Source organism: Oncorhynchus gorbuscha, linkage group LG09 (genome assembly GCF_021184085.1).
Source record: "Oncorhynchus gorbuscha isolate QuinsamMale2020 ecotype Even-year linkage group LG09, OgorEven_v1.0, whole genome shotgun sequence".
NCBI lineage: Eukaryota > Metazoa > Chordata > Actinopteri > Salmoniformes > Salmonidae > Oncorhynchus > Oncorhynchus gorbuscha.
In genome coordinates, this window is record NC_060181.1 from 46,142,173 (window position 1) to 46,155,106 (window position 12,934).

The 12,934-nt window shown below is 48.6% G+C and overlaps 1 pseudogene; it reads left to right on the forward strand.

Annotated features, from left to right (window-relative positions):
• LOC124043713 overlaps positions 1-6,163 on the forward strand; it is an 81,247-nt pseudogene extending 75,084 nt beyond the window's left edge.
• Positions 6,164-12,934: the final 6,771 nt, after the last annotated feature.

Below are 12,934 nucleotides of genomic sequence, written 5' to 3' on the forward strand. Positions count from 1 at the left end.
ATCTTTGTTTTCTTTATTATTTTGGTTAGTTCGAGGTTGATTTGAGGGTGGTATGTGTGTTTTTGGCTTGTCTAGGGTTTGTTGTATTTCTATGGTGTTTTGGTATTGTCTAGGTAATATGGCCTGAAATTGTTCCCAATCAGAGACAGCTGTTTATCCTTGTCTCTGATTTAGGTTGCCATTTTCTATTTTTGGTTTTGTGGGTTATTGTCTATGTGTAGTTGCATGTCAGCACTCGTGTCATAGCTTCACATTCATTTTGTTGTTTTGTTTGTTTAGTGTTCTTCTTGTAATAAAATAAGAATGTATTCTTATCATGCTGCGCCTTGGTCTCCTCGTTATGACGAACGTGACAGAATAACCCACCATAACAGGACCAAGCCAAGACGTTATGGACTTGGGAGGAGATTTTGGACGGAAAAGGATCCTGGACATGGGATGGAGCAGAATCTTGGACGCAGCCTGGGGAGTATAGCCGTTCTAATGAGGAGAAATACCGGAGAATAGAGGAACGGCGACGATATGAGCGTACACGGCTAGCACGGAAGCTCGAGAGGCAGCCCAAATATTTTTTGGGGGGGGAGGGACACGAGGAGATTGGCTGAGTCAGGTAGGAGAGCATGTAACTGGTCAGGCACCGTGTTATGCTGATATGCGCACGGTGTCTCCAGTGCTCTATTCTAGCCCGGTGCGCTCTATTCCAGCTCCTCACGTTTGCCGGGCTAGAATGGGCATCCAGCCAGGATGTATTGAGCCAGCTCTATGTTCTGGATCTCGTATGCGTCTCCACGGTCCAGTGTACCCTGTGCCTCCTCCCCGCACTCGTCCTGAAGTGCGTGTCACTAGCCCAGTGCCAACACCATGAACCAGGCCTCCAGTGCGCCTCCAGGGTCCAGTACGTCCTGTTCCTGCTCCTCGCATTCGCCCTGAGGTGCGTATCCCCAGCCCGGTACCACCAGTGCTGGCACCACGCACCAGGCCTATAGGGCGCCTCGGCAGTCCAGTACGCCCTGTTCCTGCTCCTCGCACTCGCCTTGAGGTGCGTGTCCCCAGCCCGGTACCACCAGCGCCGGAACCACGCACAAGGCCTACACTGCTCCTCGGCAGTCCAGAAAGTCCAGCGACAGTACCTAGTCCTGAGCTTTCGGCGACAGTACCTAGTCCTGAGCTTTCGGCGACAGTACCTAGTCCTGAGCGTTCGGCGACAGTACCTAGTCCTGAGCGTTCGGCGACAGTACCTAGTCCTGAGCGTCCGGCGACAGTCCTGAGCGTCCGGCGACAGTACCTAGTCCTGAGCGTCCGGTGACAGTACCTAGTCTAGAGCGTCCGGCGACAGTACCTAGTCTAGAGCGTCCCGCGACAGTTCACAGACCAGAACCTCCAACGACGGGCCCCGCCTGGGGTCTCCAGCGACTGTCCCTGGCCCGGGGTCTCCAGCGACGGTCCCCGGCCCTGGGTCTCCAGCGACGGTCCCCAGTCCAGAACATCCGGTGATGATCCAACCAGCGATGGTCTGCTACGGCGAGGATCCGCAGTCCAGAGCCTCCAACGATGATCCACGGATCTGTGCTTCAAGAGCAGACTCGGAGTAAAGAAGGGGGGCGGTGTCCAGAACCAGAGCCGCCACCAAGGTTAGATGCCCACCCAGACCCTCCCATATACGTTTAGGTTTGCGGCCAGGAGTCCGCACCTTTGGGGGGGGAATGTACTGTCACGCCCTGACCTTAGTTATCTTTGTTTTCTTTATTATTTTGGTTAGGACAGGGTGTGACGAGGGTGGTATGTGTGTTTTGTCTTGTCTAGGGTTTGTGTATTTCTATGGGGTTTGGTATTGTCTAGGTAATGTCTAGGTCTATTGGTTCCCAATCAGAGACAGCTGTTTATCGTTGTCTCTGATTGGGGATCGTATTTAGGTTGCCATTTTCCATTTTGGTTTTGTGGGTTATTGTCTATGTGTAGTTGCATGTCAGCACTCGTGCTTCACGTTCGTTTTGTTGTTTGTTTAGTGTTCGTGTAATAAAAGAAGAATGTATTTTTATCACGCTGCGCCTTGGTCTCCTCATTATGACGAACGTGACAGTCACACAGTTATGCCACATTTCTGAACTCTTTATAGTGCATAACATACAGTTAAAAATGATTTGTGACACTTATGTAGTGTTTATGAAGCCTTTAAACGCTGCACGTCATTTAAAGTGGCCCTTCATAATAAACATTGTGTCGTCTTGATAATGTTGTCTTGAAAATGTATTGGGGCCTGTTAAACAAGACTGAAAACATTTATACATGTTTCTATGATTTGGTGTTTCATATTGTGTAAGGATCGACGTTGGAGATGAGAAGCAGGTACAGGGAGTGAACATTTGATGACCACGTAGAGGAACAGAATACGGACAGCGTCTGAATAGGGGAAACGGAAACAACAATAATGCTGACACGGGGATGAAACAGAGGAAGGCAATCAAACCATGAAGAAGTCTAGGTGAGTCCAATGAGCGCTGATGCGCATAATGATGGCGACAGGTGTGCTTAATGAAAGGCAGCCTGGCGCCCTCGAGCACCAAGGATGGAGAGCGGGAGTAGGTATGACAGTATACCCCCTCCCCTAGGGGCGCCTGGGCGGACTTGATGGGCCGGCCAAGGCATGGGCGCTGGACAAGCCGACTGGGGCGTAGAAGCCCGACAAACTGGCTGGGATGTGGGAGCCTGGCAAGCTGACTGAGGCATGGGAGCCTGACGATCCCGTTGAGGCGTGGGAGCTCGACAGGCCGGCTGAGGCGTGGGTGGCTGATGGGCCGGCTGAGGGATGACATGGGATGGGAGCCCGCTGATGCGTAGTAGCCTGACGAGCCGGCTAAGACATGACGTGGGATGGGAGCCTGCCGACCCAACCGGGGAAAGTTCTCGAGCCAGCTAAGGCGTGAAAGCCCGACGAGCCAGTTAAAGCACCATTTACGGCGGCAGCACCCAGACCCGACGTCACCAACAAAACAAAAACCTCCCTCATGCTTCGTATAGTGGTGTCAGCATTCTGTAAGGATCGACGCTGGAAACGAGAAGCAGGTTCAGGGAGTGAACATTTAATAACCAGAATAATCCAAACGTGAGAGTCCAATGATCGCTGATGCGCGTAATGATGGTGACAGCTGTGCGTAATGAAAGGCAGCCTGGTGCGCCCTTGAGCTCCAGAGAGGTAGAGCGGGAGCAGGTGTGACAGATTGTGAATAGTGTGACTGACTTAGTTTCTCTAGCCATGCAGAGTCATCGTTTTGCACCATTCCTTCAATAGTGGTCCTTGCCATTCACACAATAAATCCCATCTGGGGTGTTTGGACAACACTTTGTTTTTCTAAATGTCTCTATCGCCAGATTCTGTATTGAACATCATCAAAGTAATCAGATCCACATGCTACTGATGTTTGTTACGGGAGGCAATTTTTTGTGTTTGTGTTTTTTGTGTTATGCTGAGGGCGGGGAGCCTGAGTCATCCATAAACATACACAGATCAATGTACCCCGCACCCATTTCCTATATGGCTGAACTCTGGTGGAGCAGTGAGACATCCTGGGCCTGTTGCTAGATCTGAGTCATGGAGGACCCGCTGCCGAGGCAGTTAGAGGCTTAGTACCAAATATTACCCTATTCCCAATATAGTGTAATACTTTTGACCAGGGCCCCAAAAAATAATTCAAGACATTTTAGAGCTCCTCAATCAGGCGTCTGTCTAAATTTAAAAAGTGCATTGTACCATTGACCCATTACCCTATCATCGTCATAGGAAAATAATGTATTGTATTTATTCAGATACTGAAGCTATAACACAGATGAAGGAATGTGGTCTTATAAGAAATAAAGGGGCATGGCTTATTCTAATACAAAGGAGACCCTTTCTTACTACAAACTCTTGGTTTTTCAGATGTTACCAGATTGTGAAATATTGCCAGACTCCTCTATAGAGCTGATGAGGCTTGCCAAAAAACAGCACTGTAAAGGTGAGCGGTTCATGGTGGACTCTTCAATCCAGATGGCTGCCTTTGCCATCTTCTTCTTGATCAGAAGGCCCACACTGGCACATTATTGTTTATTTATCTCCAGTTGGTCCCTTTGGTGTTTGGTCACTTCCTCCCATCAGCCAAAGAACACAGCTGATTAAAGGGGACAGGGCTCTTCAAGTGTGGGAACACTGAAAGAGTGGCAGTAGGCAGGAAAAGGGGAGAGAAGTGCATTTAGATCTTTTGTAGAGGGCAAGAAGCTGTATCCCCTCCAAACCAAACAGTCTGAGACTGCTGTTCATCTGTGTTAACATGGCTCCATTTATTTTGCGCTGTTTGAACAAATGACTATTTTTCACACTGAACGCATTGAACGTATTATGACGTATTACCTGCTAAAACACCTATAGCTCTCAAATACTATGAACTCTACCGGAGATGCTTTGATGTAGATTGTGAGATATTGACATCTTCCTTCTCCTTTCTTCACAGTTAATGAGATCATCAGGAACGATCTCTCAAGCATCTCCGTCCACAGTCTTGCATAACACCACTTTCATTATGGACACAGAAGGACTGAGGGGGAAGAAAGAGGAAAATACCATACCAATAATTTTTATAACATCTGCATGCAGTCTGCCCAAAAAAACAACTATGTGGAACATACAAGAGATTCAGCATCCTGAAGATCAGAATCCAATGTGTGCCTTTCAGAAGGTTCCGTTTCAGAGGATTTTCCAATATACAGAAATGGAAAATTAAATTAAATGGCTGACCTCTTCGAAAAAAATGTATGTAGCACCACTCCTTCCAGGCTCAATCCCAAGAAGTATGCTTTTCAGTTGACCAAGGAGTGTTTTTTAACTTCTGTCTGCAGATATTGTAAATTATTGAATGTTATTGTATTATTATTGATATAGTAAATTATTGAATGTGTTTGTTTTGTGTAGAGATCTTCAGATTGCATTCTTGGCTTTACAATGAGATAAATTCAAACAAAAGAAGTGCCTTTGACTGGAAATAAATGAGAGTATAGGGAAACTAACCAAATTTGAGGTCACGTTTTTTCATTCATGGTGAGAATTAAACACTCGTTCACACTCACCACTGATAGCTTTACTTGCATGTTACATTTGACTTTTGATCTATTTTGTACCACTTTGTATGTTTGTGACTTGAGTCATCTCTTCAAGTGGCCTAAGGACTGAGAAATCGCATCTACATTGAGTCCTTGAGTATAGTGAATTAAAAGCACATGCCTTGAAAAAACAGAGACCTCAATCTGTGCAGGTGTATATTTTTATTTATTTAAACTATAGATAGATATTCAACCAAGCTAGTGTCTTTTGGAAAGCCACAATTTCATCTAAAGTACCAGTGCTGCCTCTGTCCTGTTAGAACAATGGAATGTTTGCATTTCATATTCTTGATTAGCTAATGGTCAGTTTGTGATCGTAACACTGTTGCTTACAGGCTAATGCTTGATTTGCAGATGCTTCGTATGGTTGCCATATGCTAATTAAAATGTATTGCCTTTACATAGTTGTGTAGTTCTTATCTGCAAGATACTAAGGGAAAGAATTATGCTTGAAAAATAAGTGAATGGGAAAGAGCAACTGCAGCAGGTTTTCTCCACCCTGAAACTCGGTTTTGTTAGGTTTGTTTTGCTTGTACAGACAGTGGGGGGAGCTGATAATACGTACATTAGCAATAATTATTTCATTGATATGAACGGAAGGAATCATCACACTTTGGTTAAATTGTCAATTAAATTGTCACCTTGATACCTATGCAATATGCAGTTATAGCGTTTATCTCTCAAAGAATTTATGCATTTGAGATTGTAATAGGAAAAGCTTTGTCAATTCAATTCAATTCAAGGGCTTTATTGGCATGGGAAACATGTGTTAACATTGCCAAAGCAATGTCTCTTCTGCACAACTATTTAATCCAAAGAATAGGTAACCGTTGTGAAAAACAATATATTCTCATGTTGGAGATCAAAAACCTCCAAGATGAATGTATGTATTTATTCTTATAGAATGTACTCTTTATTCAAGTGTTTCATGTTGCTCCTCATATTACCAAATGGTTAACTGTATAATACACTACAATACCAATATTCTGTTATATAATGCACTTGTCATGTTTTGTCATTTATTATCATGTCTTGTCCCTGTGCTCCCCATTCTATTCGTTTCCCTCTGCTGGTCTTATTAGGTTCTTTCCCTCTTTCTATCCCTCTCTCTCCCCCTCCCTCTCTCACTCTCTCGCTCTCTCTTCTCTCTATCGTTCCGTTCCTGCTCCCAGCTGTTCCTATTCCCCTAATCATCATTTAGCCTTCCCACACCTGTTCCCGATCCTTTTCCCTGATTAGAGTCCCTATTTCTCTCCTTGTTATTCGTTTCTGCCCCGTCGGTTCCTTGTCTAGAATTCACCGTGCTGTGTTTGTGTATCGCCCTGTCGTGTCGTGTTTTCCTCAGATGCTGCGTGGTGAGCAGGTGTCTGAGTCTGTTTGGTTCAAGTGCCTTCCCGAGGCAACCTGCTGTTCACCTGCTGTTCAAGATCGAGTCTCCAGTTTGTCCTCGTCATTTCGAGTGAAAGTTGTGTTTTTTTGATTGTATTTACTTAACTGGATTAAAGACTCTGTTTTCGCCAAGTCGCTTTTGGGTCCTCTTTCACCAGCATGACAGAAGGAACCGACCAAGGAATGGACCCAGCGACTTCAGACGCTCGTTACACTGCCGTCGAGATCCAAGGAGCCATGCTCGGCAGACACGAGCAGGAATTGTCTGCTGCTCGCCATGCCGTGGAGAACCTGGCCGCTCAGGTTTCCGACCTCTCTGGACAGTTCCAGAGTCTACGTCTCGTGCCACCTGTTACTTCCTGGCCTGCCGAGCCTCCAGAACCTAGGGTTAATAACCCACCTTGCTACTCCGGGCAGCCCACTGAGTGCCGCTCCTTTCTCACGCAGTGTGAGATTGTGTTCTCTCTCCAACCCAACACATACTCTAGAGAGAGAGCTCGGGTTGCTTACGTCATTTCACTCCTTACTGGCCGGGCTCGAGAATGGGGCACAGCTATCTGGGAGGCAAGGGCTGATTGCTCTAACAAGTTCCAGAACTTTAAAGAGGAGATGATTCGGGTTTTTGACCGTTCAGTTTTTGGTAGGGAGGCTTCTAGGGCCCTGGCTTCCTTATGCCAAGGTGAACGGTCCATAACTGTCATGTTTGTCAATTATTATCATGTCTTGTCCCTGTGCTCCCCATTCTATTCGTTTCCCTCTGCTGGTCTTATTAGGTTCTTTCCCTCTTTCTATCCCTCTCTCTCCCCCTCCCTCTCTCACTCTCTCGCTCTCTCTTCTCTCTATCGTTCCGTTCCTGCTCCCAGCTGTTCCTATTCCCCTAATCAATCATTTAGTCTTCCCACACCTGTTCCCGATCCTTTCCCCTGATTAGAGTCCCTATTTCTTCCTTTGTGTTCCGTTCCTGTCCTGTCGGTTCCTTGTTTAGAATTCACCGTGCTGTGATTGTGTATCGCCCTGTCGTGTCGTGTTTTCCTCAGATGCTGCGTGGTGAGCAGGTGTCTGAGTCTGTCTGGTTCAAGTGCCTACCCGAGGCAACCTGCTGTTCACCTGCTGTTCAAGATCGAGTCTCCAGTTTGTCCTCGTCATTTCGAGTGAAAGTTTTTTTTTTTTTTGTATTTACTTTACTGGATTAAAGACTCTGTTTTCGCCAAGTCGCTTTTGGGTCCTCTTTCACCTGCATGACAGAAGGAACCGACCAAGGAATGGACCCAGCGACTTCAGACGCTCGTTACACTGCCGTCGAGATCCAAGGAGCCATGCTCGGCAGACACGAGCAGGAATTGTCTGCTGCTCGCCATGCCGTGGAGAACCTGGCCGCTCAGGTTTCCGACCTCTCTGGACAGTTCCAGAGTCTACGTCTCGTGCCACCTGTTACTTCCTGGCCTGCCGAGCCTCCAGAACCTAGGGTTAATAACCCACCTTGCTACTCCGGGCAGCCCACTGAGTGCCGCTCCTTTCTCACGCAGTGTGAGATTGTGTTCTCTCTCCAACCCAACACATACTCTAGAGAGAGAGCTCGGGTTGCTTACGTCATTTCACTCCTTACTGGCCGGGCTCGAGAATGGGGCACAGCTATCTGGGAGGCAAGGGCTGATTGCTCTAACAAGTTCCAGAACTTTAAAGAGGAGATGATTCGGGTTTTTGACCGTTCAGTTTTTGGTAGGGAGGCTTCTAGGGCCCTGGCTTCCTTATGCCAAGGTGAACGGTCCATAACGGATTATTCTATTGAGTTTCGCACTCTTGCTGCCTCTAGTGAGTGGAACGAGCCGGCGCTGCTCGCTCGTTTTCTGGAGGGACTCCACGCAGTGGTTAAGGATGAGATTCTCTCCCGGGAGGTTCCTTCAGATGTGGACTCTTTGATTGCTCTCGCCATCCGCATAGAACGACGGGTAGATCTTCGTCACCGGGCTCGTGGAAGAGAGCTCGCATCAACGGTGTTTCCCTGCTCCGCATCGCAACCATCTCCCTCCTCTGGCTTTGAGACTGAGCCCATGCAGCTGGGAGGGATTCGCATCTCGACTAAGGAGAGGGAACGGAGGATCACCAACCGCCTGTGCCTCTATTGCGGAGTTGCTGGACATTTTGTTAATTCATGTCCAGTAAAAGCCAGAGCTCATCTGTAAGCGGAGGGCTACAGGTGAGCGCAACTACTCAAGTCTCTCCATCAAAATCCTGTACTACTTTGTCGGTCCATCTACGCTGGACCGGTTCGGGTGCTACATGTAGTGCCTTGATAGACTCTGGGGCTGAGGGTTGTTTCATGGACGAAGCATGGGTTCGGAAACATGACATTCCTTTCAGAGAGTTAGAGAAGCCTACGCCCATGTTCGCCTTAGATGGTAGTCATCTTCCCAGTATCAGATTTGAGACACTACCTTTAACCCTCACAGTATCTGGTAACCACAGTGAGACTATTTCTTTTTTGATTTTCCGTTCACCGTTTACACCTGTTGTTTTGGGTCATCCCTGGCTAGTATGTCATAATCCTTCTATTAATTGGTCTAGTAATTCTATCCTATCCTGGAACGTTTCTTGTCATGTGAAGTGTTTAATGTCTGCCATCCCTCCCGTTTCTTCTGTCCCTACTTCTCAGGAGGAACCTGGCGATTTGACAGGAGTGCCGGAGGAATATCATGATCTGCGCACGGTCTTCAGTCGGTCCCGAGCCAACTCCCTTCCTCCTCACCGGTCGTATGATTGTAGTATTGATCTCCTTCCGGGGACCACTCCTCCTCGAGGTAGACTATACTCTCTGTCGGCTCCCGAACGTAAGGCTCTCGAGGATTATTTGTCTGTGTCTCTTGACGCCGGTACCATAGTGCCTTCTTCGTCTCCGGCCGGGCGGGGTTCTTTTTGTTAAGAAGAAGGACGGTACTCTGCGCCCCTGCGTGGATTATCGAGGGCTGAATGACATAACGGTTAAGAATCGTTATCCGCTTCCCCTTATGTCATCAGCCTTCGAGATTCTGCAGGGAGCCAGGTGCTTTACTAAGTTGGACCTTCGTAACGCTTACCATCTCGTGCGCATCAGAGAGGGGGACGAGTGGAAAACGGCGTTTAACACTCCGTTAGGGCATTTTGAGTACCGGGTTCTGCCGTTCGGTCTCGCCAATGCGCCAGCTGTTTTTCAGGCATTAGTTAATGATGTTCTGAGAGACATGCTGAACATCTTTGTTTTTGTCTATCTTGACGATATCCTGATTTTTTCTCCGTCACTCGAGATTCATGTTCAGCACGTTCGACGTGTTCTACAGCGCCTTTTAGAGAATTGTCTCTACGTAAAGGCTGAGAAGTGCTCTTTTCATGTCTCCTCCGTTACTTTTCTCGGTTCCGTTATTTCCGCTGAAGGCATTCAGATGGATTCCGCTAAGGTCCAAGCTGTCAGTGATTGGCCCGTTCCAAGGTCACGTGTCGAGTTGCAGCGCTTTTTAGGTTTCGCTAATTTCTATCGGCGTTTCATTCGTAATTTCGGTCAAGTTGCTGCCCCTCTCACAGCTCTTACTTCTGTCAAGACGTGTTTTAAGTGGTCCGGTTCCGCCCAGGGAGCTTTTGATCTTCTAAAAGAACGTTTTACGTCCGCTCCTATCCTCGTTACTCCTGACGTCACTAGACAATTCATTGTCGAGGTTGACGCTTCAGAGGTAGGCGTGGGAGCCATTCTATCCCAGCGCTTCCAGTCTGACGATAAGGTTCATCCTTGCGCTTATTTTTCTCATCGCCTGTCGCCATCTGAGCGCAACTATGATGTGGGTAACCGTGAACTGCTCGCCATCCGCTTAGCCCTAGGCGAATGGCGACAGTGGTTGGAGGGGGCGACCGTTCCTTTTGTCGTTTGGACAGACCATAAGAACCTTGAGTACATCCGTTCTGCCAAACGACTTAATGCCCGTCAAGCTCGTTGGGCGTTGTTTTTCGCTCGTTTCGAGTTTGTGATTTCTTACCGTCCGGGTAGCAAGAACACCAAGCCTGATGCCTTATCCCGTCTGTTTAGTTCTTCTGTGGCTTCTACTGATCCCGAGGGGATTCTTCCTTATGGGCGTGTTGTCGGGTTAACAGTCTGGGGAATTGAAAGACAGGTTAAGCAAGCACTCACGCACACTGCGTCGCCGCGCTTGTCCTAGTAACCTCCTTTTCGTTCCTGTTTCCACTCGTCTGGCTGTTCTTCAGTGGGCTCACTCTGCCAAGTTAGCTGGTCATCCCGGTGTTCGAGGCACTCTTGCGTCTATTCGCCAGCGCTTTTGGTGGCCGACTCAGGAGCGTGACACGCGCCGTTTCGTGGCTGCTTGTTCGGACTGCGCGCAGACTAAGTCGGGTAACTCTCCTCCTGCCGGTCGTCTCAGACCGCTCCCCATTCCTTCTCGACCATGGTCTCACATCGCCTTAGACTTCATTACCGGTCTGCCTTTGTCTGCGGGGAAGACTGTGATTCTTACGGTTGTCGATAGGTTCTCTAAGGCGGCACATTTCATTCCCCTCGCTAAACTTCCTTCCGCTAAGGAGACGGCACAAATCATTATTGAGAATGTATTCAGAATTCATGGCCTCCCGTTAGACGCCGTTTCAGACAGAGGCCCGCAATTCACGTCACAGTTTTGGAGGGAGTTCTGTCGTTTGATTGGTGCGTCCGTCAGTCTCTCTTCCGGGTTTCATCCCCAGTCTAACGGTCAAGCAGAGAGGGCCAATCAGACGATTGGTCGCATACTACGCAGCCTTTCTTTCAGAAACCCTGCGTCTTGGGCAGAACAGCTCCCCTGGGCAGAATACGCTCACAATTCGCTTCCTTCGTCTGCTACCGGGTTATCTCCGTTTCAGAGTAGTCTGGGTTACCAGCCTCCTCTGTTCTCATCCCAGCTTGCCGAGTCCAGCGTTCCCTCCGCTCAAGCGTTTGTCCAACGTTGTGAGCGCACCTGGAGGAGGGTGAGGTCTGCACTTTGCCGTTACAGGGCACAGACTGTGAGAGCCGCCAATAAACGCAGGATTAAGAGTCCAAGGTATTGTTGCGGCCAGAGAGTGTGGCTTTCCACTCGCAACCTTCCTCTTACGACAGCTTCTCGTAAGTTGACTCCGCGGTTCATTGGTCCGTTCCGTGTCTCCCAGGTCGTCAATCCTGTCGCTGTGCGACTGCTTCTTCCGCGACATCTTCGTCGCGTCCATCCTGTCTTCCATGTCTCCTGTGTTAAGCCCTTTCTTCGCACCCCGTTCGTCTTCCCTCCCCCCTCCCGTCCTTGTCGAGAGCGCACCTATTTACAAGGTACATAAGATCATGGACATGCGTTCTCGGGACGGGGTCACCAATACTTAGTGGATTGGGAGGGTTACGGTCCTGAGGAGAGGAGTTGGGTTCCGTCTCGGGACGTGCTGGACCGTTCACTCATTGATGATTTCCTCCGTTGCCGCCAGGATTCCTCCTCGAGTGCGCCAGGAGGCGCTCGGTGAGTGGGGGGGTACTGTCATGTTTGTCAATTATTATCATGTCTTGTCCCTGTGCTCCCCATTCTATTCGTTTCCCTCTGCTGGTCTTATTAGGTTCTTTCCCTCTTTCTATCCCTCTCTCTCCCCCTCCCTCTCTCACTCTCTCGCTCTCTCTTCTCTCTATCGTTCCGTTCCTGCTCCCAGCTGTTCCTATTCCCCTAATCAATCATTTAGTCTTCCCACACCTGTTCCCGATCCTTTCCCCTGATTAGAGTCCCTATTTCTTCCTTTGTGTTCCGTTCCTGTCCTGTCGGTTCCTTGTTTAGAATTCACCGTGCTGTGATTGTGTATCGCCCTGTCGTGTCGTGTTTTCCTCAGATGCTGCGTGGTGAGCAGGTGTCTGAGTCTGTCTGGTTCAAGTGCCTTCCCGAGGCAACCTGCTGTTCACCTGCTGTTCAAGATCGAGTCTCCAGTTTGTCCTCGTCATTTCGAGTGAAAGTTGTTTTTTTTGTTTGTATTTACTTTACTGGATTAAAGACTCTGTTTTCGCCAAGTCGCTTTTGGGTCCTCTTTCACCTGCATGACAATAACGGATTATTCTATTGAGTTTCGCACTCTTGCTGCCTCTAGTGAGTGGAACGAGCCGGCGCTGCTCGCTCGTTTTCTGGAGGGACTCCACGCAGTGGTTAAGGATGAGATTCTCTCCCGGGAGGTTCCTTCAGATGTGGACTCTTTGATTGCTCTCGCCATCCGCATAGAACGACGGGTAGATCTTCGTCACCGGGCTCGTGGAAGAGAGCTCGCATCAACGGTGTTTCCCTGCTCCGCATCGCAACCATCTCCCTCCTCTGGCTCAGAGACTGAGCCCATGCAGCTGGGAGGGATTCGCATCTCGACTAAGGAGAGAGAACGGAGGATCACCAACCGCCTGTGCCTCTATTGC